Here is a 27,973-nt window from a genome sequence, read left to right on the forward strand (position 1 = left end):
GGGCAGCCAGTGCTCAGTCATCCCCACCGCCCGCTGTAAGCTGCACTTGTGAATGTAATGGAGCCGTCTGAAAGAGGTTGAAACCATTGTAAGTTACAGAACCCGGGCCGTCAGTTGCAAGACCTGGGCCATCAGTTTTAGGATCCAGATCATCACTTCCAGGACACGGACCATGAGTTCCATGATTCAGGCCGTCAGTTCCAGGACACAAGCCTTCTGTTCCAGGACCCAGACCATTAGTTCCAGGACTCAGACCATCAGTTCCAGGACCCAGACCATTAGTTCCAGGACCCAGGCCTTTAGTTCCAGGACCCAGGCCTTCCGTTCCAGGAACTGGGCTATCAGTTCCAGGACCCAGACCATAATTTCCATGATTCAGTTTATCAGTTCCAGGACCCAAGCTTGCAGTTCCAGAACCCAAGTTTTTAGTTCCAGGAACTGGGCAATCAGTTCCAGTACCCACACCATCAATTCCATGACCCAAGCCTTCAGTTCCAGGACCTGGGCCATCAGTTCCAGGACCCAGACCATAATTTCCATGATTCAGGTTATCAGTTCCAGGACCCAAGCGTGCAGTTCCAGGACCCAGGTCTTCATTTCCAGGACCTAGATCATCAGTTCCAAGACCCAGACCATCAGTTATAGGTCTCAGACCATCAGTTTCAGGATAAAGGTCTTTAGTTCCAGAACCCAGGCCTTCAGTTCCAGGACCTAGGCCATAATTTTCATGATTCAGGCTATCAGTTCCAGGACCCAAGTGTTACGGGGGGACCGGCAGATTTGGACCTGAGGGTATATATCCCAATTGCCAGTCGGGGCCCACCGTGCTCCAGATGGAAATGTAGCTGCTGGCAACCCGAAGGTTAGGCGGAGAATACAGAGCTTGGTGGCTCTGAAATAACCCAGGAAACCTGGGAACCGGTGTAGGGACACGTCAGGCCGGGTGGTGACAAGGTAGCGTTGACCGGAAGACCACTGCAAAAGTGCCCTGTGGTCCTCCGATTAGCGTTTCTGGTCACCTCTCGACTGGCCACGTGTGTGAAGGACATGTCAGGCCAGGTAGTCACACCACTAGCGTTGACTGGGAAGCCGATATGAGGGGAATAGGGTACACACACCAAGCCCAGGAACTCCTTGTTAACGCCACAGGGGTCCTGGGGTACGCTGTCCGTGTGCGTAGGGGGCACAACCAGATAGGAGGCGCAGTAGCCGCAGCCCAGTTAACTCCACTGGGCTGCACAAGCAGGACTGGACAGTAGGAGGTGGAAGCCCGGCGCCTGACCCTAACGTGCTGAGCCACGGTTGTCTTGGCGTGCCTGAGCATGCTCAGTAGCCTGAACAACAGTCTCAGAAATCAGACTATCTGCCTGAGCATGCTCAGTAGGCACAACACAGGACTTAGACACGGCACGAAGTCCAAGTACCTGTGCAAAGAGTCTTTTCGCACTAAGTGTGGGAGCATGCTCAGTAGCCTGAACCAAGGACTTAAGGCCCCCCTGTCACACAGAGATAAACCTGTGACAGATCTGTGGTTGCAGTGAAATTGTGGACAATCAGTGCCAGGTTTATGGCTGTGTACAAATGGAACAATAAGTCCATGATTTCACTGCAACCACAGATCTGCCAAAGATTTATCTCTGTGTGTGATGGGGCCTTTAGCCTCAGAAATGGCACAATCAGGCTGAGCATGCTCACTAGGCGAAACACTGGACTTAGGCTGTGGCTGGGGTAAATCGGCGCACGCATGCGCACTAGCCGCCTCTCCACACTTAGACGTGGAGGAGCAAGCAGCCAGCTGGACGACCCAAGGCACGGCCAAAAATGGCAGCCGGCGCCTGGGCACAACTGGAACCGCAGCAGGCTGCTTGCGGCTATGGCGGCGCCGATTCGTAACACCAAGCCTGCAGTTCCAGAACCTGGGTCTTTAGTTCCAGCACTCACACCATCATTTCCATGACCCAAGACCTTAAGTTACAGGAAGCGGACCATCAGTTCCCTTCCGTAATGATGTGTCATCCACAATCATCGGCCATGCTTCATACATAATGCACAGATCCTCTCCACGGTCGGACAACTTTGTAATTTTGTTGCAAATTTTAAATTATCGTTTGAAATAGACAGAAAAGTTACATATTTGCAGCTTTGTATTTTCTCCTCATGGCAGAAGCGTGACACGTGGGTGATCTGCCGCAAAGACTTTCCAAAGCATGAAACTAAAGTTTAATATGAAGACGAAGGACATGAAGAAAGATTGCAGCTTTCTGGCTTTGAATGCAGATGTCATTTTATTGATGTTGCTGCTCCTCAGGGATCCAGACGAGGTTTGTTACTGAAAACAAACAGATTTTACGACCGTCACAGTTTCCAATATTCGGCATTGTTTGGATGGTAAGGAGCGTGGCTTTTTCTTTACTTAGTATGGATTATTTGGTTGTTTTTTTAGTTGATATTTTAGCACTTGTTCCTCCAGAACAGAATATAAAGACCGAAGGTGAATATTTACGGGTGAGAAAGATGAAGAAAACGCCGCCACCATAGATAAGATGTTTGAGGACTTACTATGTATCACCATCATTGTATAATGTATCTCCATTATTGTAGCGGTCATCATCGGCCGGCCATATTAGCTCTCATGGAGATTTTTTTCGGTCACCGGTCACCCAGAGGTCCTCACATTCACAGCATTTTATTATGTGAAATCTAAATCGTGACAACTGCACTGACTTATTAAAGGGTTGTCTGACACATTTTTATGCATGAATGGTTTCAAACATTAAACAGAGAAATCCTTGCTCTTCAGCCCCACACGGATCCAGCGCAGGCGGCTCCGGAGCTCTGCTGCAGCTTAGGAAGCAACGTCTGCTCCCTTCAGAAATCACCGAGACCGCTGCCACTTGTGATTGGACTTAACCACCAGAAATCCTCCATCAGATGTTTCTCTGATGATGCACTCCGCCAGTCACCTGACTGCTGCAGCCAATCACGGGCTGCAGTAGTCTTGGCAATTTCCAAATGGAGCAAAGATTGGTTCTGGAGCCAATGCAGTCTTCTGTATTAACCTGTTCTTCATCATCGGGGGGTGAAAAATATGCCTTATTTATTATTTACACCCATTTAAGCCTATACAAAAATGTATTTAAGTGTTGGACAATGCCATAAAACAGATCTATTATCCAGTATGTCTGTGTGATGCTAGACACTACGAGCAGTATGACTAGAAGGGTAGTCAGACAAGCCGGGATCATAAGCCAGGAGGTAACGTATAAGATTCAGGGAGTAAACAGATACGTGGTCAGGAAGACGTTCAAGGTCAGAAGTCAGGAGGTTCAGGGAGCAGACAGAGACATGGTCAGGAAGAGGTTCGACGTCAGGAGCAGGGAGCTAATGTATAAGGTTCAGGGAGCAGACAGATATGTGGTTAGGAAGAGGTCAAAGGTCAGAAACCAGGAGGTAACATTTAAGGTTCAGGGAGCCGACACAGATGTGGTCAGGAAGAGGTCCAAGGTCAGAAGTCGGGAGGTAACACATAAGGTTCAGGGAGCAGACAGAGACATGGTCAGGAAGAGGTCCGAGGTCAGAAGCCAAGATCAGAACACTTACACCAGACAGGAGCCAAGAGCACACTGAGCAAACAGGAATTACAACTGGTGAAGTTCAGACAATGTAAGCACAGTAAAGAAACAGAGCAAGCACCAAGAACGAGGCGCATCTGTGAAGCGACCTCCCAAAACCAGCGTGGACCCTAGTGCTGAAAGACAACCTGTCAGCAAGTGCACAAGACACATAGCAGAGCATTTTCAAATGCAAAATGCTCCACACAGCGGAGCTGTTATAAAAGCATTCCAAATGCTCCGCACAGCGGAACCGTGACGGTCTGCTACATTACACAAAAGACAGAAAAGGCCCTGAAAATAAAAAGAGAGAAAAGTCTCCAGATAATTATTTCTGACCTTTGTGAGGGAGAACATTATATAAAATTAAGGAAAAGAGAAAAACATAACTGTAACAAAAAACTTTTCAATAATTAAAAAGAATAAAGCTGGTGAATTGTATCCAAAACCCTGACTACTTTATCCAGGACGTGTCGCAGAAATGTAGCAGCCACTAACATGACCACAGCCGCAGTTTACCAATAGCACAATGTACTTTCACGCTGCACAGTGTCGGATACAGGGGCGTCCGTCTTGGGTTGCATTAGTTACACAAGTGGATTTGACACTAATGCATTACTCTGTAACAATACGTCTCCTTAAGGAGAATAGTCTTCCCCGTGGTCCCCACATAGCTTCTCATAGGTTAGACCAGATACCCACACTTTGCACTGACGAGGGGCAATTGCCCCGAAACACCGTGCCTGCAAATTGGGATTCTGATCTGGCATATATCCTAGATCATATGAAAAGGCTTGTTAAAAGGCCACTTTTGACTTTTAGGATTGCTACTTCCAATAGGTGGCGCTAGAATTTGTCTCCTTTACTGGAGAGACAATTTGAATTTCTGTAACAATATGCAGATGTCAGACAAATGCGTGAAGCAGCGACTGATGGACGACCAATGGCATCCAGGAATGCAACTTCTAAGTCAACGCGTTTCAGACTATGCAAACTCCAAATAACACATTCCTGGATTCCTTCGGCCTCTCTTCATTTGCTCGTCGGCCGCTCAGATTCATCCATGATTTTCCTCCTGGACGGATCTTTCACTCTCAATTCATGGGTAAATGTGAAGACAGATATCTCCATTACTGAAATAGGAGATGACAATTGGTGCTTATAAAATCCTGCGGCTGAGGAGGAGCTAGAGGCAGACACTGACACAACTGTTACATTTCTCCATAGAATCTTCTATGCACCAACCGTCATTCTCAGTAATGTAATATTCTGTATTCACTGAAGATTCATTTTACCTTGGAATTTACAATGTGATAATGGATGATCTGTCAGAAGGAGAAAGAAGAGAATTTCTCTAATAAAATCGATTACAAAGTTTCCTGTTTTCAAGTTTACTATTGATTTATTGGATAGAAATGAAATTGACGGTCGCTCTTTATATATTTTAATTTTTAATCCATATTTATTCAATGCTGTGCACAGTAATATTTTGGGATTTGTTGCATTTACATAGTGAAGTGTTCATCTAAATGTAGTGAAAGTTTTTTTTATGCAGTAGTTTGTTGTGCATTAGAGTTCGCCCCCTCATCCTTCCTAATGTGCTCAGAAACGTGTCTCTAGTGCTGAACATAAAGCAAAATGACCCACGGATGATCGAGTCAAACTTCGTGAAATTCACAGTTTCATGCAAATTTAAAGACTGAGTTTCTCATCACAATTTAAAAAAAAAAAACGCCCACGTGCTGAGCACCATTTCCCAGACTGCTGAAGCATCAGAGAGCAGATAACATCCCTCTCCATGGCCACACGACCTCCCCATAATGCCCTGCAGCGATGACACCAGGCGGATTGTCATACCTTGTACACTGTGGTCAGGGGATCCCAGCGGAGCACAATTTCTATGGCAGAGTTGTATTCCATCTCTAGAGTCAGTTGGAAGTCTCTCTTTCCTGTAGAGTGTAAGCTTTTATGGTCAGCGGGCTCCTCTCTCTCCTGTAGAGTGTAAGCTCTTATGGTCAGCGGGCTCCTCTCTCTCCTGTACAGTGAGAGCTCTTATGGTCAGTAGGGTCCTCTCTCTCCTGTAGAGTGTAAGCTTTTATGGTCAGCGGGCTCCTCTCTCTCCTGTAGAGTGAGAGCTCTTGTGGTCAGTGGGGTCCTCTCTCTCCTGTAGAGTGTAAGCTCTTGTGGTCAGTGGGGTCCTCTCTCTCCTGTAGAGTGTAAGCTCTTATAATCAGCGTAGTCCTCTCTCTCCTATAGAGTGTAAGTTCTTATGGTCATTGGGGTCCTCTCTCTCCTGTAGAGTGTAAGCTCTTATGGTCATTGGGGTCCTCTCTCTCCTGTAGGGTGTAAGCTCTTATGGTCAGTGGGGTCCTCTTTCTCTACTGTAGAGTGTAAGCTCTTATGGTCAGTGGGGTCCTCTCTCTCCTGTAGAGTGTAAGCTCTTATGGTCAGCAGGGTCCTCTCTCTCCTGTAGAGTGTAATCTCTTATGGTCAGTGTGGTCCTTTCTCTCCTGTAGAGTGTAAGCTCATGTGGTCAGTGGGGTCCTTTCACTCCTGTAGAGTGTAAGCTCTTATGGTCAGTGGGGTCCTCTCTATCCTGTAGAGTGTAAGCTCTTATGGTCAGTGGGGTCCTCTCTTTCCTGTAATGTGTAAGCTCTTGTGGTCAGTGGGGTCCTCTCTTTCCTGTAGAGTGTAAGCTCTTATGGTCAGCGGGGTCCTCTCTTTCCTGTAGAGTGTAAGCTCTTATGGTCAGTGGGGTCCTCTCTCTCCTGTAGAGTATAAGCTCTTATGGTCAGTGTGGTCCTCTCTTCTGTAGAGTGTAAGCTCTTATGGTCAGTGGGGTCCTCTCTCTCCTGTAGAGTATAAGCTCTTATGGTCAGTGGGGTCCTCTCTCTCCTGTAGAGTATAAGCTCTTATGGTCAGTGTGGTCCTCTCTTCTGTAGAGTGTAAGCTCTTATGGTCAGTGGGGTCCTCTCTCTCCTGTAGAGTGTAAGCTCTTATGGTCAGCAGGGTCCTCTCTCTCCTGTAGAGTATAAGCTCTTATGGACAGCGGGGTCCTCTCTCCTGTAGAGTCTAAGCTCTTGTAGTCAGCGGGGTCCTCTCTCCTGTAGAGTGTAAGCTCTTGTGGTCAGCGAGGTCCTCTCTCTCCTGTAGAGTGTAAGCTCTTATGGTCAGTGTGGTCCTCTCTCCTGTAGAGTGTAAGCTCTTATGGTCAGCGGGGTCCTCTCTCCTGTAGAGTGTAAGCTCTTATGGTCAGCGGGGTCCTCTCTCCTGTAGAGTGTAAGCTCTTGTGGTCAGTGAGGTCCTCTCTCTCCCGTAGAGTGTAAGCTCTTATGGTCAGTGTGGTCCTCTCTCCTGTAGAGTGTAAGCTCTTATGGTCAGCGGGGTCCTCTCTCCTGTAGAGTGTAAGCTCTTATGGTCAGCGGGGTCCTCTCTCCTGTAGAGTGTAAGCTCTTATGGTCAGCGGGGTCCTCTCTCCTGTAGAGTGTAAGCTCTTGTGGTCAGCGGGGTCCTCTCTCCTGTAGAGTGTAAGCTCTTGTGGTCAGTGAGGTCCTCTCTCTCTTCCGCTGTCCCGCGCTGTCTCCTCTCCTGCACATGCATTTTCTAATCAATTTGTAAGAAAAATTTGGCAAAGCCGATGAATTCAAATTTCAATTGATTTGCTCATCTCTGGAGAGAGAGGAAAAAACATCTTTGAAGGACAATTTCTTTCAGTTAATACAATTAGTTCTTTCTCTGGAAATTGTGACATTTATGTCAGATCACAAAGATGTCTTCCTGAGTGTCTCATCCAAACAGCACAGAGGGGGATTTACCATGAGGGGGATTTACCATGAGGGGGATTTATCATGAGGGGGATTTATCATGAGGGGGATTTATCATGAGGGGGATTTATGAAGTCAGCTTTACTTGTTGCTACATTTGCTTTATTTGCACAAATGATATCAAAGTATCGCGCAATGTCTGACACATGATTTCCCGCATCCTGAGATCATTTATCTCCATGTAGAGGTGTATCAAGAATTGTTACTTTTTGTAACTTATAATTAGAGGGTAAACGTTCCCATCCTTTCCTTAAAATCACAGCACGTTGCACATTTTTGTGCAGAAACAATTGAAACAATGACTTTCCCTCCCACTGACTGATTCTTACGCTTTGGTCCTCGGAGTCCTCCTGTTGAATGTGATCCGAGCTGGATCCTTCCTGAGATTTATTTGTGATTTTTCATACAATTTTTTGCTTCTTAAATATTTTTGGACACAGTGATGTTCTGATGAGTATTTCCAGGTGTGTTCTGCCAGAAATGTTCTCTTGGGTTTGGTTTGGTGTTGAGGGGCCAAAAAAAAACAGTATTTTGGCCACAATAATCCTCACAATAGTTATTGTCCACATCTGCCGCTTTGTAGGATCTCTGCAATTTACTTTCTAACGTTCTGTGCTTTCAATGTTACACCCCATTACTGGTCGTATCTGGAGGCTTCAGGAAAATCTCAACTGGAGACTGCACCAATGTGATATAGATGTAGGCTATTGGGTGGCATGGTGGCTCAGTGGTTAGCACTGTACGGTGGCTCAGTGGTTAGCACTGCAGTCTTGCAGCGCTGGGGTCCTGGGGTCAAATCCCACCAAGGACACCATCTGCAAGGAGTTTGTATGTTCTCCCCGTGTTTGCGTGGGTTTCCTCCGGGTTCTCCGGTTTCCTCCCACACTCCAAAGACATACAGATAGGGAATTTAGATTGTGAGCCCCAATGGGGACAGCATTGCCAATGTATGTAAAGTGCTGTGGAATTAATAGCGCTATATAAATGAATAAAATTATTATTATTATTACTATTGTGACTCTAATTAATTTACACAAAAAGGAAACATTTTGAAAGTTAACGTTCTTTGGTGACATATACTGCACATGTCCAGTTGCCTCTGAGTTGTCTTGCTCCACTCCGCTATATATACCTATATATATATATATATATATATATATATATATATAAAAATACAGTATATCACAAAAGTAAGTAAGTACACCCCTCTGCCATTTTGGTTTTTTCTTTTATTCTCTCTTTTTATGGGACAACACTGAAGATCTGACCTTGTGATATATAAGCTGCACACTGACACTGCACATTGTAACAGTGTAAATTTGGTGCCTTGTAAATAACTCAGCACATAGTCATTAATGTCTAAACCACTGGCACAACAAAAGTGAGTGCACCCCTAAGTGAAAATGAACATATTGTGCCAAACTAGCCATATTCCCTCCCCGGTGTCATGTGACTCATTACTGTTACAAGGTCTCCGGTGTGAATGGGGAGCAGGTGTTACATTCGGTGTTATCTCCCACACACTCTCTCATACTGGTGACTGGAAGCTCAACATGGCTTATCATGGCAAAGAATTCTCTGAGGATCTGAAAAAAGCAATTGTTGCTCTATGTAAAGATGTCCGAAGCTGTAAGAAGATTGCTTGTGAGGAAGCAAGCAGGCTATAATATTACTTCTGAGGAAGCAAGCATGCTAGAAGAAAATTGGTTCTGAGGATGAAACCATGCGAAACGCGCGTCAAGGTGCACACTAAGGCATACATATTGTGGTATGTTTGTTATGCACTACATTATGCAGCATTGTTCACGTATCTGTATTAGGCTGTATATAACATTTCATCTGATTATGACTTGAGCTCTGCCGGCTGGGAATGATAGACTAAGCACTTTTCTTTCCTTTCTTCTCATGTGAATGCATCTCCAGGTTATATTGCTTAGATATATTGTTGCACACTCAATGCTGATTCTATTGTTCAAAATTCATCTCCAACATCACTGGTTTATTTAATTCTGACTACCAGGTCATTATCATTGTTGTAGTTTGTCCTTCCTTTCACTGTGTGAATAGGGCTTTCATTTGCCTTACAGACTCTATAGCTTCAGAGACCATACAGAATAGGTTCACTTTATATGCAATAGTGTGTGTCATTAGAATGCGATGTTGTTATGGATAATTAAAGGGGACACCATCCAATATAATCCACTTAGTGTTACATGCACGGTATAATTGTGTTACAATGGTAACATAGTAACTGGGAATAGGGGATCCTAAACTGACCCTCAGGCTAGGGGGCCAAAATTGTGTCTTATCACAGAGATACTTCTGAAGGTGAGGAGGTCTGGACCGCCAGCGTAGCCCTGACTCCTGATCAGCCCTAGGAGAGGGCGGGGACTGGACTGGTAAATCCTGCACAGAAAACATAGACTGTGGGAAACCAAAACTCAAACTGACAGCAATCACTCACAGACGCATAGACAAAGCGGGTTCAGGAGGAAATAAAGAGCAGGAAGGAAATAATCAAATGACAAGAGTATTTCCACAACACACCAGAGTAACATACAGCAGTTCACAAGGAGCTGGATAACCGTGCACATAGACCAGAATTGCATAAAGCTATTAGACATGGAGGATCAGATTCCACCATCTTTTAACACTCGAAGTCCCAGAAATTTCGAGCTCCCTGGGTTCCAAAGGTAGAAATGTTAAATGACCCCTCTCTGGGACTTCTAGTGTTAAGTGATGGTGAAATACCAATTTACAGAATAAAGCTCTATGCAAATTTTGGTCAAAAACATATCATAGGTTACTTCCAGTATATTGTGATGGTGCAGATCTCATATTGACCAGCAAATTGGGAAGATTTCAATGGCTGCGAAGAATTTACACCTTCCAAAGTCTTAGATGTTTCACCCAAAACTAACAAGCTGATAAGTAAGAGATTTCGGGGACCGGTAACTTCCTTCTCAGATAACAAGACACAATATACGACCCATTTTCCATTCCAATTTCAGAAATGAACAATTAATTGTAGAGTTTACGAAGTGCGTAACTGACACATTTATTATTACTGCGCTCCACGATGTTTATGGATAACCAGACACAACATCAATAGTCATTTGCAGAAACCTGGCTGGATTTCAGGAGAACGATGGTGTATTTCTCCATGTAACAAGTAATAATAAAGCGCCGACATCACCGTAATACAAAAGGATTCATCAACGGCGCAGTCTGTATCAATATGAAATGTGAGTTTTCCACTCGAGCAAACCTAATCAATGGAGATGACTGGTAACATCAACAAATTTCTACTTTCATCTGTTTGTGTCTTTGTGTTTCACAATAAAAATAATCAAGGTCTTCTCCAAACTCCGAGCCGCACAGTCAATCACAACCTCGGCCCTCGCTCCTGAAGCCAAGACACGCAGAGGGAAGACGCTCTTAATCTTCTTCATGTAGATAACTTCCATAAATATTGGGCAAAGCAATGAGGAGGAATACAAAGGGGACAAATAAGAAGCCGAATCCAGACAATGAGAGCGAAAGAAGGAAAGATTCCAAAAGATACAATTAAAAGACAGAAAAGCAACAGCATTATGGCGGAGTCACCAAGAACCAATGTTGGATGGACGTGATCCTGCAGAAGAAGTGTGCAAGTGCGGACACGTCATCGACTCTAACAGGTGGTGTCTCTCCCAGCATGTAAGGCCCCTTCACACATCCATGTCTGCAGGACGCAGTACATGTGACTTACGTTTTCACACATACTGGAGACGTGTTCACAAGCATACTAATTAAAATCAATGGGGATCTTCACACCTTCTTGTTTTGACAAGGACCATGTGCCAAGTGAGCCACACGGCGACATGTCCTTCTTTTCTGGCAGCACAGACGAAACACATACAGCACATGGATGGCATCTTTGTGACACATACCAGAAAAAAACGCATGGCACTGAAATTAATGGTTTGTATGTGTAAAAGGTGTGCAAAGATAGACAAATAGATATAGGTAAATGAATGATGGACAGATAAATGAAAAAAATGATGTGGGTTCTTCCCATTTTTGATAACCATTGCAGGTAAAGCAGACAGCTGAGGGTTGATATTATCAGGCTGGGAAGGTCCATGGCTATTTGGACCTTCCCAGCATAAAAATTGCAGCCCACAGCAACCCCTGAAGTGACACATTCCATTTCGGCACTTTGAAAGGCTCTTCACAATTGCTCTGATGCGGTGACAATCGGTGTAATATTTTTGGGATTGATGTCAGCTGTGAATAGTAGTCAGCTGGCATCAAGCCCAGGGATCTGTAATGGAGAGCCATTAATCAGACACCCACATTATTAACATAGTAGATGTAAATAGAAAAACAAAACACAAAAAAATATTTTATTTAAAAAAAAACCTTGACTCTAGCCCTCGTTCACCAATTAAATGAAAAAAAGCCATGAAGATCCAGAGTAGTCCAACGAATCCAAAGTAGTCCACAAAATCAAATTTGAAAGACTTAGAAAGAGAGAATTAAAGAAATAAAGGAAGCAGTCCCTCATTTACTAATTTATTCCCAAAAGATCTAACACGCAGCTCTGACATAATCCACATAGATGTCCCACGACGTTCCTAGACTTAGTCGCCCAGATTATGGAGCCTCGTACAGAGAACAAGCCCCACAGGCTGGAATAGCAGCCACTGCTGGGTCACACACTGTGCTCCTCGAGAGCTGGTGGCAGTGACAAGTAGTAACTTCATAAGTTTACCGCAATTCACAGCGGCCAGGTCACACAGAGGATGGCGTGAGAGTCGGCGAGTGTGCCAAACGGTGACATCATAAGAATACTGCAGTTCACTTTGGCGGGGTAATACATTGAGTAGCGTGAGAGCCGGCGTCAATGAGTAATAACGTCATAAGATTAGCGCAGTTCATAGCTGCCGCTCTTGCAATACCATGACCCAGCCGCTGTGAACTGGTGGTTCTCATGGAGAACAGTGTGAGACCCGGCAGTGGCTTCTGTTCTAGCCTATGGGGCTCATCCTCTGAAAGAGGCTCCATACGCTGGGTGACTCAGTCTGGGAACATCATGAAACATCTATGTGGACTATGTCGGAGCTGCGTAGAGTTCTTTTGGGACATAAATTGGTGAACAATGGACTGATAAATCATTAGAGAGAGGGGGGAGTCAGCACTGCCTATGAATGGCATGCAACAAATAAAAAGTGTAAAATTCACAAATTCATTCCTACTGTACTATAATGCAAAATGAGATTTTTAGCAAACAATTGATCAATAATTTGAGCCACCCCTGCCACGTCACGGCAAATCTCAATAGGGGGGTAATACTCTATATTATATAATTTACCATTGTGCCATACGGCCTCCTAAATATTTTAATAAGCAGAACCATATAAAAGCAACACATATACCTGTGACATCTCAGAACCGCTCCCATGTTGCAAAGACTTCCAAGATTATATATTGGTGGCTGTTCACACTTCACCATCTCACCCTTCTCCACAGGCTTTGTAATTAAGAACCATTTACTTGGAGCTGTTCTGCCTTTATTCATGGACCCTGCTCTGGCACTGTGATATTTGCTGCACATGCTGGGATCTGGGCTACCATTTTTCGCGGTTCCCTCTCCTTGCAAACATGGAAGCGGTTTCTGAAATGTTACAGGTAAATGTGTTGCTTTAATATGGTTCTACTTTTAATGGCACAATGGAAATATTAAATATAGAGTAGGACCCCCCTATTGAGATTTGCCGTGACGTGGCAGGGGTGGCTCAAAAGGTTGATCAATTTTTGCTAAAAATCTAATTTTTGCATTGTAATAATAATAATAATCTTTATTTCTATAGCGCCAACATATTCCGCAGCGCTTTACAATTCAGGATGAACATATACATATCATATACATAAACATATACAAACAAGTAACAATTATAGAGGATGCAATATTTAAAAGGAAAAATGGCAACCCTGCTCGTGAGAGCTTACAATCTACAATGAGATGGGGGGAGGGGCAAGGTACAAGTGTTTATTTAAAATGACAATCCAGCCAGCTCATGGGGGATAGATGATGGCTTCCTGGACCAGTTGGCCAGAGCCTTGAGATGCATTTGGGTGCCATGGAGTTTGACGTGGGGTTATGTTCTGAGAAGTTGTAGAGGGATTAGGTGAAATTAGTTTGGCTAGCGAGTGTGATAGGCCACCCTAAAAAGATGCGTTTTTAGGGAGCATCTGAAGCTGAGTAAGTTGTGATTTGTCCTAACTTCTTGGGGTAGAGCGTTCCAGAGGTTTGGTGCAGCTCGGAAGAAGTCTTGTAGTACAGTTGGAATTATTTGTGAATTTACACTTTTAATTTTTCGCATGCCATTTTTCAAGCAGTGCTTGCTCCCCCCTTCTGATGAACAATGGACTGAGTCTTGTTTTTATTTCTTAAATTCTCTTTTTTATATCTTTCAGGCTCACTTTGTGGACTATTTTGGATTTGTTGGATTATGTTGGATCTTCATGGGGTTTTTTTTAAATAAATTGGTGAAGAAAGGCTAGAGTTGGGAGGTATTTTTTAAAAATAAAATAGTGTCTCTTTTCTGTTTCCATCTAATGGGTTGGTAATGGGGGTATCTGATGGACGCCTCTCCATTACTGATACCTGAGCTTGATACCACATCTGACATCAACCCCAAAACTATTATCCTGATTACCACCGCACCAGGGGAATTGAGAAGAGCCAGGCAAAGTGCCAGAATTGTAGCATAAAATGGATGCAACACTTCTGGGGTGGCTGCGGGCTGCTATTTTTAGGCTGGGAAGGGATCAACAACCATGGGCCTTCCCAGCCTGATGATATCAGTCCCCAGCTGTCTGCTATACCTGCACTGTTATGAAAAATATAGGGCACCACATCCTTTTTTTCATTTAATTGTTTAATATTTTTTGAGGTTATAAAAAGCAACGAGTTTTCCAAGCAAAAGCTGCCCCAAAAAATAATCGTCTTTTTCGCGAGATTTAACAAGAACTTTTTTTACCGTCAGACATTTTTCATAATCTCTTCAGTAAAACAAAAATCTCCAAAAACGCCTCATATGAACAGTAATTTGGATTTTCCATAGAAATAAATAAGAAGAGTCTTCTACAGGATTAGAAACAGCTTTTCAAGGGGATTTTGGAGAAAGTTTGATCCAAAAAAGTTCCTAGAACACTAAGGTTATAGTAACAAGTGGTAATAATGTATCAAAGTGTTACTGTAACAAAGTGTCTCCCGGAAGCAATGTCACTAATGGCTTTAAGGGGCCACGTCTGTATCTTCTTAGTGTTTTCCGTTTATTACCCACAATATTTAGTTCCTTTCTTTTTCACGTTTCTTCACTTTTCCATTAATTGAATTCTTAATTTTAATGTATTTAAGCTAAATAAGTTTAACTAAAAAAAGGATAAAGTTATCCGAATTACGAGGTATCTGTCATTAAACTCCCCGGCAATGTTTGCTAAAAGTAATTAGTTCACAATAGAGTCTTTCCAAGACGCCACTAATTAAATGTTGGAAAAAATCAAATCTTATTTACTATTGTCTTTTCTTTTTTCCTCATTTGCGGCTTTGATGCATGTGACTGACAGTATCTGCGCCAAATATTGTCCTATGTTTTGCATTTTTAATTAAAGTCGGCTCGAGGTTTTTAGGACATTGAATATCCTTGTCATTTACACAGCAGATAACAGTTATCCCATTTCCAGCCCTTCCACAAATGATCTCTTCAAAGAACGCGACTCGTACCCGGTATATATCTATATACCTATATCTGTACATACATACAGCCGCCGCAGACTGGCAGTCGCTGTCAATGACTTAACTCTTATTATTGGCTTCAGGGAGAGATTAAAGGCAAAGCTGAAGCAGAGCTGACAGTCTGGGTATCACATCTGCAGTAAATGAGCACCGTGGTCTGAATGCATCAGAAGAGATTAAGGAAATGTGAGAAAATTACAAATGTCCTTTATTTCACCTAAATTAAAATAGTAACATGGCGAGAACAGTTAAAAAAGCACACATAGAGTTCAACTGAGGAAAGAGGCGACAGTCACTGTGTCCAGAGGAGAAAAGAAAACCAAATATTAGTACAAAAACATTCAGAGAGCTCCCCCTAGTGGTGGCTGCAGACAGGTTATTATCATGTATCTCTGTATACAGGGAGCTCCCCCTAGTGGTGGCTGCAGACAGGATCTTATCATGTATCTCTGTATACAGGGAGCTCCCCCTAGTGGTGACTGCAGAGAGGATCTTATCATGTATCTCTGTATACAGGGAGCTCCCCCTAGTGGTGGCTGCAGACATGATCTTATCATGTATCTCTGTATACAGGGAGCTCCCCCTAGTGGTGGCTGCAGACATGATCTTATCATGTATCTCTGTATACAGGGAGCTCTCCCTAGTGGTGGCTGCAGACAGGATCTTATCATGTATCTCTGTATACAGGGAGCTCCCCCTAGTGGTGGCTGCAGACAGTATCTTATCATGTATCTCTGTATACAGGGAGCTCCCCCTAGTGGTGGCTGCAGACAGGATCTTATCATGTATCTCTGTATACAGGGAGCTTCCCCTAGTGGTGACTGCAGACAGGATCTTATCATGTATCTCTGTATACAAGGAGCTCCCCCTAGTGGTGGCTGCAGCCAGGATCTTATCATGTATCTCTGTATACAGGGAGCTCCCCCTAGTGGTGGCTGCAGACAGGATCTTATCATATATCTCTGTATACAGGGAGCTCCCCCTAGTGGTGGCTGCAGACAGGATCTTATCATGTATCTCTGTATACAGGGAGCTCCCCCTAGTGGTGGCTGCAGACAGGATCTTATCATGTATCTCTGTATACAGGGAGCTCCCCCTAGTGGTGACTGCAGACAGGATCTTATCATGTATCTCTGTATACAGGGAGCTCCCCCTAGTGGTGGCTGCAGACAGGATCTTATCATGTATCTCTGTATACAGGGAGCTCCCCCTAGTGGTGACTGCAGACAGGGTCTTATCATGTATCTCTGTATACAGGGAGCTCCCCCTAGTGGTGGCTGCAGACAGGATCTTATCATGTATCTCTGTATACAGGGAGCTCCCCCTAGTGGTGACTGCAGACAGGATCTTATCATGTATCTCTGTATACAGGGAGCTCCCGCTAGTGGTGGCTGCAGACAGAATATTATCATGTAACGCTGTATACAGGGAGCTCCCCCTAGTGGTGGCTGCAGACAGGATCTTATCATGTATCTCTGTATACAGGGAGCTCCCCCTAGTGGTGGCTGCAGACAGGATCTTATCATGTATCTCTGTATACAGGGAGCTCCCCCTAGTGGTGGATGCAGACAGGATCTTATCATGTATCTCTGTATACAGGGAGCTCCCCGTAGTGGTGGATGCAGACAGAATCTTATCATGTATCTCTGTATACAGGGAGCTCCCCCTAGTGGTGGCTGCAGACAGGGTCTTATCATGTATCTCTGTATACAGGGAGCTCCCCCTAGTGGTGGCTGCAGACAGGGTCTTATCATGTATCTCTGTATACAGGGAGCTCCCCCTAGTGGTGGCTGCAGACAGGATCTTATCATGTATCTCTGTATACAGGGAGCTCCCCCTAGTGGTGGCTGCAGACAGGATATTATTATGTATCTCTGTATACAGGAAGCTCCCCCTAATGGTGGCTGCAGACAAGATCTTATCATGTACCTCTGTATACAGGGAGCTCCCCCTAGTGGTGGCTGCAGACAGGATCTTATCATGTATCTCTGTATACAAGGAGCTCCCCCTAGTGGTGGCTGCAGACAGAATCTTATCATGTATCTCTGTATACAGGGAGCTCCCCTTAGTGGTGGCTGCAGAGAGGATCTTATCATGTATCTCTGTATACATGGAGCTCCCCCTAGTGGTGGCTGCAGACAGGATCTTATCATGTATTTCTGTATACAGGGATCTCCCCCTAGTGGTGGCTGCAGACAAGATCTTATCATGTATCTCAGTATACAGGGAGCTCCCCCTAGTGGTGGCTGCAGACAGGATCTTATCATGTATCTCTGTATACAGGGATCTCCCCCTAGTGGTGGCTGCAGACAGGATCCTATCATGTATCTCTGTATACAGGGAGCTCCCCCTAGTGGTGGCTGCAGACAGGATCTTATCATGTATCTCTGTATACAGGGAGCTCCCCCTAGTGGTGGCTGAAGATAAGATCTTATCATGTACCTCTGTATACAGGGAGCTCCCCCTAGTGGTGGCTACAGACAGGATATTATCATGTATCTCTGTATACAGAGAGCTCCCCCCAGTGGTGGCTGCAGACAGGATCTTATCATGTATCTCTGTATACAGGGAGATCCCCCTAGTGGTGGCTGCAGACAGGATCTTATCATGTATCTCTGTATACAGGGAGCTCCCCCTAGTGGTGGCTGCAGACAGGATCTTATCATGTATCTCTGTATACAGGGAGCTCCCCCTAGTGGTGGCTGCAGACAGGATATTATCATGTATTTCTGTATATAGGGAGCTCCCCCTAGTGGTCACTGCAGACAGAATCTTATCATGTATCTCTGTATACAGGGAGCTCCCCCTAGTGGTGACTGCAGACAGAATCTTATCATCTATCTCTGTATACAGGGAGCTCCCCATAGTGGTGGTTGCAAACTGGATCTTATCATGTATCTCTGTATACAGTGAGCTCCCCCTAGTGGTGGCTGCAGACAGGATCTTATCATGTATATCTGTATACAGGGAGCTCCCCCTAGTGGTGGCTGCAAACAGGATCTTATCATGTATCTCTGTATACAGAGAGCGCCCCCTAGTGGTGGCTGCAGACAGGATCTTATCATGTATCTTTGTATACAGGGAGCTCCCTCTAGTGGTGACTGCAGACAGGATCTTATCATATGTCTCTGTATACAGGGAGCTCCCCCTAGTGGTGGCTGCAGACAGGATCTTATCATGTATCTCTGTATATAGGGAGCTCCCCCTAGTGGTGGCTGCAGACAGGATCTTATCATGTATCTCTGTATACAGGGAGCTCCCCCTAGTGGTGGCTGCAGACAGGATCTTATGTATCTCTGTATACAGGGAGCTCCTCCTAGTGGTGGCTGCAGACAGGATCTTATCATGTATCTCTGTATACAGGGAGCTCCCCCTAGTGGTGGCTGCAGACAGGATCTTATCATGTACCTCTGTATACAGGGAGCTCCCCCTAGTGGTGGCTGCAGACAGGATCTTATCATGTATCTTTGTATACAGGGAGCTCCCTCTAGTGGTGACTGCAGACAGGATCTTATCATGTGTCTCTGTATACAGGGAGCTCCCCCTAGTGGTGGCTGCAGACAGGATCTTATCATGTATCTCTGTATACAGGGAGCTCCCCCTAGTGGTGACTGCAGACAGGATCTTATCATGTATCTCTGTATACAGGGAGCTCCCCCTAGTGGTGGCTGCAGACAGAATCTTATCATGTATCTCTGTATACAGGGAGCTCCCCCTAGTGGTGACTGCAGACAGGATCTTATCATGTATCTCTGTATACAGGGAGCTCCCCCTAGTGGTGGCTGCAGACAGGATCTTATCATGTATCTCTGTATACAGGGAGCTCCCCCTAGTGGTGACTGCAGACAGGATCTTATCATGTATCTTTGTATGCATAGACATGTTTATCTTAAAAGATTATGTCTGTGTAGTGAATATTCTACACTGTACCATATAAATAAAATTCTGTCGACTTCAAGATAATAAAGACTAAGAAATGATTCAGCACAGATTGATGAACTAAGTTAGTTATTATATAAATTAGCATTGATGTGATGTATTCTGCCTTCATTTGCAAATTATATCACATCCAAGTTTTCCTTGTGTTTCACCTTTGTGTGTATTAGTTCTCACTCACACTGGCGTATAATACAGAGGAGTGGAATGCAAGAAAACATTGCTGTGCACTCCGAGCAATGTTATTCAATGAGATGATGCTCCTCTGCATATATTTTCTCAGATCTAATCAGCGTAGTAAAAAATGTCAGCATGTGGCGAATGACTGCGTATATCAGATGAGGCTCGCAATGCAAGTCTATTGGTGAGAACAAAAAAAGGACGGCACATGGACCATTCAGAGGTCATCCCATTTTTCCACACAGTTCACATACATATAAATAAATCAATAGAAGAAAGAAAGAAAGAAACAAGTGCGTCTCAATAAATTAGAATGTCATCAAAAAGTTACTATATTTCAGTAATTCAATACAAAAAGAGAAACACATAAATTATATAGAGTCATTACACACAGAGGTATCTATTCCTATATATTATATAGAGTCATTATACACAGAGGGATCTATTCCTATATAGTATATAGAGTTATTACATACAGAGGCATCTATTCCTATATAGGATATAGAGTTATTACACACAGAGGCATCTATTCCTATATATTATATAGAGTCATTACACACAGAGGGATGTATTCCTATATATTATATAGAGTTATTACACACAGAGGCATCTATTCCTATATATTATATAGAGTCATTACACACAGAGGGATCTATTCCTATATATTATATAGTCATTACACACAGAGAGATCTATTCCTATATATTATATATAATGTCATTACACACAGAGGGATCTATTCCTATGTATTATATAGAGTAATTACACACAGAGGGATCTATTCCTATTTACTATATAGAGTCATTACACACAGAGGAATCTATTCCTATATATTATATAGAGTCATTGCACATAGAGGCATCTATTCCTATATATTATAGAGTCATTACACACAGAGGGATCTATTCCTATATATTGTATAGAGTCACTACACACAGAGGGATCTATTTCTATATATTATATAGAGTCATTACACACAGAAGGATCTATTCCTATATATTATATAGAGTCATTACACACAGAGGGATCTATTCCTATATATTATATAGAGTCATTACACACAGAGGGATCTATTCCTATTTACTATATAGAGTCATTACACACAGAGGAATCTATTCCTATATATTATATAGAGTCATTGCACATAGAGGCATCTATTCCTATATATTATAGAGTCATTACACACAAAGGGATCTATTCTTATATGTTATATGGAGTCATTACACACAAAGGGATCTATTCCTATATATTATATAGAGTCATTACACACAGAGGGATCTATTCCTATATATTATATAGAGTCATTACACACAGAGGGATCTATTCCTATATATTATATAGAGTCATTACACACAGAGGGATCTATTCCTATATACTGTATAGAGTCATTACACACAAAGGGATCTATTTCACGTATTTATTTCTGTTAATGTTGATGATTATGGCTTACAGCCAATGAAAACCCAAAAGTCATCTCAGAAAATTAGAATAGTTACCAAAAACACCTGCAAATACTGCCTAAGAATTTAAAATGGTCCCTTAGTCTGGTTCAGTAGGTTACACAATCATGGGGAAGAGTGCTGACTTGACAGATGTCCAGAAGGCAGTCATTGGCACTCCACAAGGAGGGTAAAAAAGGTCACTGATAAAGGAGCCGGCTGTTCACAGAGAGCTGTATCCAAGCTTAATAATGGAAAGTTGAGTGGAAGGAAAAAGTGTGGTATTCACCAAGTAATAAGTTATTCTGAGGCTCCATAGTCTATGTAATCTAGGAGCATGAGCAGAAAAGCGGGAATATATTGGACCTGGAAACTTTGCTTTCTAATAAATTAGTAAACAATGTGCAATCTCTTGTTTCTGTTTCTCGCTTTTTTTCATGTCTTTCAGGTTTTCTTTTCCTGAACTACGTCAGATTACCTGGACTACTCGGACCTACATGGATTATTTTTTATTGTTAATAGGTGAACCAAGGAAAGAGTTGGGGAGTGTTTTTTACAATAATATATTTTTGTCTGTGTTTTTTGCTTTTGACCTGCTGGGTTAGTAATGGGCATGTCTGATAGATGCCTCTCCTTTACTAACCCCTGGGCTTGATGCCAGCTGACATTACACAGCTGACATCATCCCCAAATGCCATTATCCCGATTGCCACCGTCCTAGGGCAATCAAGAAGAGCCAGAATTGAAGCATCTAATGGATACATCACATCTGAGGCGGCTGTGGGCTGCTATTTTTAGACTGGGAAGAGCCAAATAAACATGGACCCTCCCAGCCTGATAATACCAGCCCCCAACTCGCATTGCACTAGCATGACAAAAGGTTACCCAACTTTTCAGGAACAGAATGGGAGCAAATGTTTTCAGGTGAATGTGAGCGAGCCCTTAAATGAAGTTATTTCATATGACGCATATTTTACTTTTTTACTTTTATGTGAATAAATATTGAGTATAGAATAGTGAAACATTTTACACATTCTCAATAATCTTTATATTTAAATGCGATAACAGCAGATCAGCAGGTGGCGGGCGCCGAACCCCCCCAGATCTTACAGTGGCGACCTGTGCTATAGATAGATCACTGATATAAAAGTATTGGACGCCCGTTTTACGGGAGATCTCCGGCTCTGATGTGGAACCTTTTTAGCCTTCCTTTCCTGCATTTTTAATTGATGGCTCCTAAGTCAATACATTGTGTCAAAGTACTATGAGAAAAGACTAAAAAAAAATTGACCGTGAAAGAGATGGAAATATGAATTTCAGCTTTTCTCTCCCCATTTAGAAGTTGCACAACATGAAGTATTATCAGGATTTACAATCCCTTTTATGTTTTTGTGATGAGATTGTGAGGATCTCTGTTTCAAGGTCAGTATACTTCCCATCAGGGGCAGCGCAGAGCTGAAAGGATGGCCCCGGGTTTAGAAAGGAAATTTCATTTTTCTTCTGCTTTAATTCCACAAAAGTTTTACTGCGTTAGAATCTTAACAGCGATGGACCCCTTTGGGGGCATTGTACTTTTATTTTGTATTAAAATGCTAAAATTTCATTGGAATTCATGACACATTAATTTTGCGCTGTTTGGCTTTTCTAGTTTCTGTGTTGAACTTTGGGCTGTGTGCACACGCTGCGGTTTGGTTTCTTTTTTCGGATTTTTTAATGTGTTTCTTTCTTGCAGATTTTAATCAATCTGCAAGGGAAATTGCATCCTAGCAAAGTCTATGAGAATCCTGAAGTGCCATTCACACGTTTCAGATTTTATCCTTGCAGATTTTGGTGCAGAAAAAAACTGCACCAAGCAATTAGCTTGTCAAATGTTTCTGCAACTTTTCCAGTGTAAAAAAAAAAAAAAAGCAAAATCGATGCAAAAATGCACATTTTTTTCTGCAGGGTTTTTCCTACCAGGAGATGCCGTTTTTGTGCAGAAAATCTGCAATGTGGGAACATACCCTTATTGCTGACTGCAGAAAGAGTTGAAGGGATTAGTCTGCCCAAACCACAGGGAGCAGGAATCCGATCTGCACCATTGCAGCCAGTTCACTTTTCTGAACTGCTCCACCTGGCATTTTCCTGCACTGCTAGACGTGATTGACAGGTCACTTCCTATAGGAGAAACCTGTGAATCACCTGCAGCGATGCTGCGAGAGATGGCTGCGGGCAGCACCAAACGTCTCTTGTACCTGTATATGGTCCTTAGCCAGATCTTTAAAGAGGACCATATATAAACTAAAGCCAGTGCTATACTGGTGCCATCATGCTGATTCTATACATACCTTTAGTTGTCAGATTGGATGTATAGTTTCTGAAATATTGGCAATTAAAGTATGTGAAATGCACTGTTATTTGACTGATAGGTGCTGCAGAATATCTAATAGGTGGGTGGGTTTTGCTATCTATTCCTGCCCCTGTCTACTGCCTGTCCTTCCTCCCTCCTTCCTCCTCCCTGTCTCTGTTAGTACAGGGAGAGGAAGGAGGAAGGAAGGACAGAGGGGAGGGAGGACAGGGGGAGGAAGGACAGGGGGGAAAAAGGACAGGAGGCGGAAGAACAGGGAGAGCAAGGATAGGGGGAGGAAGGACAGGGGGAGGAAGGACAGGGGGATGAAGGATAGGGGGAGGAAGGACAGGGGGAGGAAGGACAGGGGGAGGAAGGACAGGGGAAGGAAGGACAGGGGGAGGAAGGACAGGGGGAGGAAGGATAGGGGGAGGAAGGACAGGGGGAGGAAGGACAGGGGAGGAAAGGACAGGGGGAGGAAGGACAGGGGGAGAAAGGACAGATGTAGGAAGGATAAAGGGAGGAAGGACAGGGGGAGGAAGGACAGGGGTAGGAAGGATAAAGGGAGGAAGGACAGGGGGAGGAAGAACAGGGGGAGGAAGAACAGGGGGAGGAAGGACAGGGGGAGGAAGAACAGGGGGAGGAAGGACAGGGGGAGGAAGGACAGGGGGAGGAAGAACAGGTAGAGGAAGTACAGGCGGAGGAAGAACAGGGGGGACGGGGGCCAGGCAGATGACAGGGTCAGGAATAAAAAGCAAAACCCGACCCATCTATTAGATATTCTGTACCACATATCAATCAAATACTGCAATTCACAAACTTTACTTGTCTATATTTCAGAAAGTATACATCCGATCTCACAAATAAAGGTATGTATAGAATCAGCCTGATAGTGCCAATATAGCACTGGCTTTAGTTCATATGGGAAAATCCTGGTGGTTGGTGCACTTTAAAGTTTATTTACTCTAAAGCTCAGATGTTTCAGAAGGAAAGGGGCATCATCTGCAGCCTAAACGCTCCTCGCTTTATAGAAATCCCTTCTAGATTAATGAGCCCCAGTAATGTCTATTGATTCCAGCGCACGTTCTGCTACACTTTAATGTCAAGTGTTAATCAGCTTTAACTAGTAGGGATAATGAGTCATTTTCAAAATTAGGAAGTCCAGCCCAAGATTTATTGGCCCTGATGGGCGAAATTGTAATAATTTGCTTTGATTCCTCTGCACAAATTGGACATTTCCTATTTCAGAGTCTTATGTGTCACTTAAAACTTATGTGTCACTGTAATCCAGCATCAGGCACTCAGATAAATGTCTGACTGTATAACGATAAGTTCACACTTCAGTTGTTTTGCATCAGTCACAATCCGTAGCCTTGAGGAATTACGGAATCCTGCAAAATATTTTGCAGGAATCCAGTATTTCCCCATAGACTTCTATTAGTGACGGATTACGACTGATGACCCTGCGTTGCATCCGCTGCGTCGCGGTCCGTCGTTTTTGACTGACCGCCGAGCGGGGAGCAACGCAGAATGTAACGTTTTTCGGGCCGTCAAAATTAACGCGCCGCGCAGGAATCCGTCGCCATCCGCCACACTTGCAATGTATGTCTATGGTGCTGGATTCCGTCGTAATCCGTCTTACGACGGAATCCAGCGCTGGATTCCGCCATGCTCTACTGAGCATGCCCAGCATGTTTGGCACGCCCACTGGGCTGTCCCAAACACAAACGGATCATGACTGATCCGTCAAAAAACGGATGCACAGCGGATGTAACGGACGCAACTGATCAGTTTTTTCACAGGATTCCTGTGAAAGGAATCCTGTGAAAAACACATCAGTTGCATCAGTTGACATCTAAAAAACAACTGATCCATTGCTGACGGACCTGACGGATTGAAAACAACTGAAGTGTGAATTTAGCCTAATCCAGCATCAGGCACTCAGATAAATGTCTGAATGTATAATCCAGTATCAGGCACTCAGATAAATGTCTGAATGTATAATCCAGTATTAGGCACTCAGATAAATGTCTGAATGTATAATCCAGCATCAGGCTCTAAGATAAATGTCTGAATGTATAATCCAGCATCAGGCACTCAGATAAATGTCTGACTGTATAATCCAGCATCAGGCACTCAGATAAATGTCTGAATGTATAATCCAGCATCAGGCACTCAGATAAATGTCTGAATGTATAATCCAGCATCAGGCACTCAGATAAATGTCTGAATGTATAATCCAGCATCAGGCACTCAGGTAAATGTCTGAATGTATAATCCAGCATCAGGCACTCAGATAAATGTCTGAATGTATAATCCAGCATCAGGCACTCAGATAAATGTCTGAATGTATAATCCAGGATCAGGCTCTAAAATAAATGTCTGAATGTATAATCCAGCATCAGGCACTCAGATAAATGTCTGAATGTATAATCCAGCATCAGGCACTCAGATAAATGTCTGAATGTATAATCCAGCATCAGGCACTCAGATAAATGTCTGAATGTATAATCCAGCATCAGGCACTCAGATAAATGTCTGAATGTATAATCCAGCATCAGGCACTCAGGTAAATGTCTGCATGTATAATCCAGCATCAGGCACTCAGATAAATGTCTGACTGTATAATCCAGCATCAGGCACTCAGATAAATGTCTGACTGTATAATCCAGCATCAGGCACTCAGATAAATGTCTGAATGTATAATCCAGCATCAGGCACTCAGATAAATGTCTGAATCTATAATCCAGCATCAGGCTCTAAAATAAATGTCTGAATGTATAATCCAGCATCAGGCACTCAGATAAATGTCTGAATGTATAATCCAGCATCAGGCTCTAAAATAAATGTCTGAATGTATAATCCAGCATCAGGCTCTAAAATAAATGTCTGAATGTATAATCCAGCATCAGGCTCTAAGATAAATGTCTGAATGTATAATCCAGCATCAGGCTCTAAGATAAATGTCTGAATGTATAATCCAGCATCAGGCTCTAAGATAAATGTCTGAATCTATAATCCAGCATCAGGCTCTAAGATAAATGTCTGAATGTATAATCCAGCATTAGGCACTCAGATAAATGTCTGACTGTATAATCCAGCATCAGGCACTCAGATAAATGTCTGCATGTATAATCCAGCATCAGGCACTCAGATAAATGTCTGAATGTATAATCCAGCATCAGGCTCTAAAATAAATGTCTGAATGTATAATCCAGCATCAGGTTCTAAAATAAATGTCTGAATGTATAATCCAGCATCAGGCTCTAAGATAAATGTCTGAATGTATAATCCAGTATCAGGCACTCAGATAAATGTCTGAATGTATAATCCAGCATCAGGCTCTAAGATAAATGTCTGAATGTATAATCCAGCATCAGGCACTCAGATAAATGTCTGAATGTATAATCCAGCATCAGGCACTCAGATAAATGTCTGCATGTATATTCCAGTATCAGGCACTCAGATAAATGTCTGAATGTATAATCCAGCATCAGGCACTCAGATAAATGTCTGAATGTATAATCCAGCATCAGGCACTCAGATAAATGTCTGAATGTATAATCCAGCATCAGGCACTCAGATAAATGTCTGAATGTATAATCCAGCATCAGGCACTCAGATAAATGTCTGCATGTATATTCCAGTATCAGGCACTCAGATAAATGTCTGAATGTATAATCCAGTATCAGGCACTCAGATAAATGTCTGAATGTATAATCCAGTATCAGGCACTCAGATAAATGTCTGAATGTATAATCCAGCATCAGGCACTCAGATAAATGTCTGCATGTATAATCCAGCATCAGGCACACAGATAAATGTCTGAATATATAATCCAGCATCAGGCACTCAGATAAATGTCTGAATGTATAATACAGCATCAGGCACTCAGATAAATGTCTGAATGTATAATCCAGCATCAGACACTCAGATAAATGTCTGAATGTATAATCCAGTACCAGGCACTCAGATAAATGTCTGACTGTATAATCCAGCATCAGGCACTCAGATAAATGTCTGAATGTATAATCCAGCATCAGGCTCTAAAATAAATGTCTGAATGTATAATCCAGCATCAGGCTCTAAGATAAATGTCTGAATGTATAATCCAGCATCAGGCTCTAAGATAAATGTCTGAATGTATAATCCAGCATCAGGCTCTAAGATAAATGTCTGAATGTATAATCCAGCATCAGGCTCTAAGATAAATGTCTGAATCTATAATCCAGCATCAGGCTCTAAAATAAATGTCTGAATGTATAATCCAGCATCAGGCTCTAAGATAAATGTCTGAATGTATAATCCAGCATCAGGCACTCAGATAAATGTCTGAATGTATAATCCAGCATCAGGCACTCAGATAAATGTCTGACTGTATAATCCAGCATCAGGCACTCAGATAAATGTCTGACTGTATAATCCAGCATCAGGCACTCAGATAAATGTCTGAATGTATAATCCAGCATCAGGCACTCAGATAAATGTCTGAATGTATAATCCAGCATCAGGCTCTAAAATAAATGTCTGAATGTATAATCCAGCATCAGGCTCTAAAATAAATGTCTGAATGTATAATCCAGTATCAGGCACTCAGATAAATGTCTGAATGTATAATCCAGCATCAGGCTCTAAGATAAATGTCTGAATGTATAATCCAGCATCAGGCACTCAGATAAATGTCTGAATGTATAATCCAGCATCAGGCACTCAGATAAATGTCTGCATGTATATTCCAGTATCAGGCACTCAGATAAATGTCTGAATGTATAATCCAGCATCAGGCACTCTAGATAAATGTCTGAATGTATAATCCAGTATCAGGCACTCAGATAAATGTCTGAATGTATAATCCAGCATCAGGCACTCAG

The sequence above is a fragment of the Anomaloglossus baeobatrachus genome, chromosome 9 (assembly GCF_048569485.1).
Source record: "Anomaloglossus baeobatrachus isolate aAnoBae1 chromosome 9, aAnoBae1.hap1, whole genome shotgun sequence".
Lineage (NCBI taxonomy): Eukaryota > Metazoa > Chordata > Amphibia > Anura > Aromobatidae > Anomaloglossus > Anomaloglossus baeobatrachus.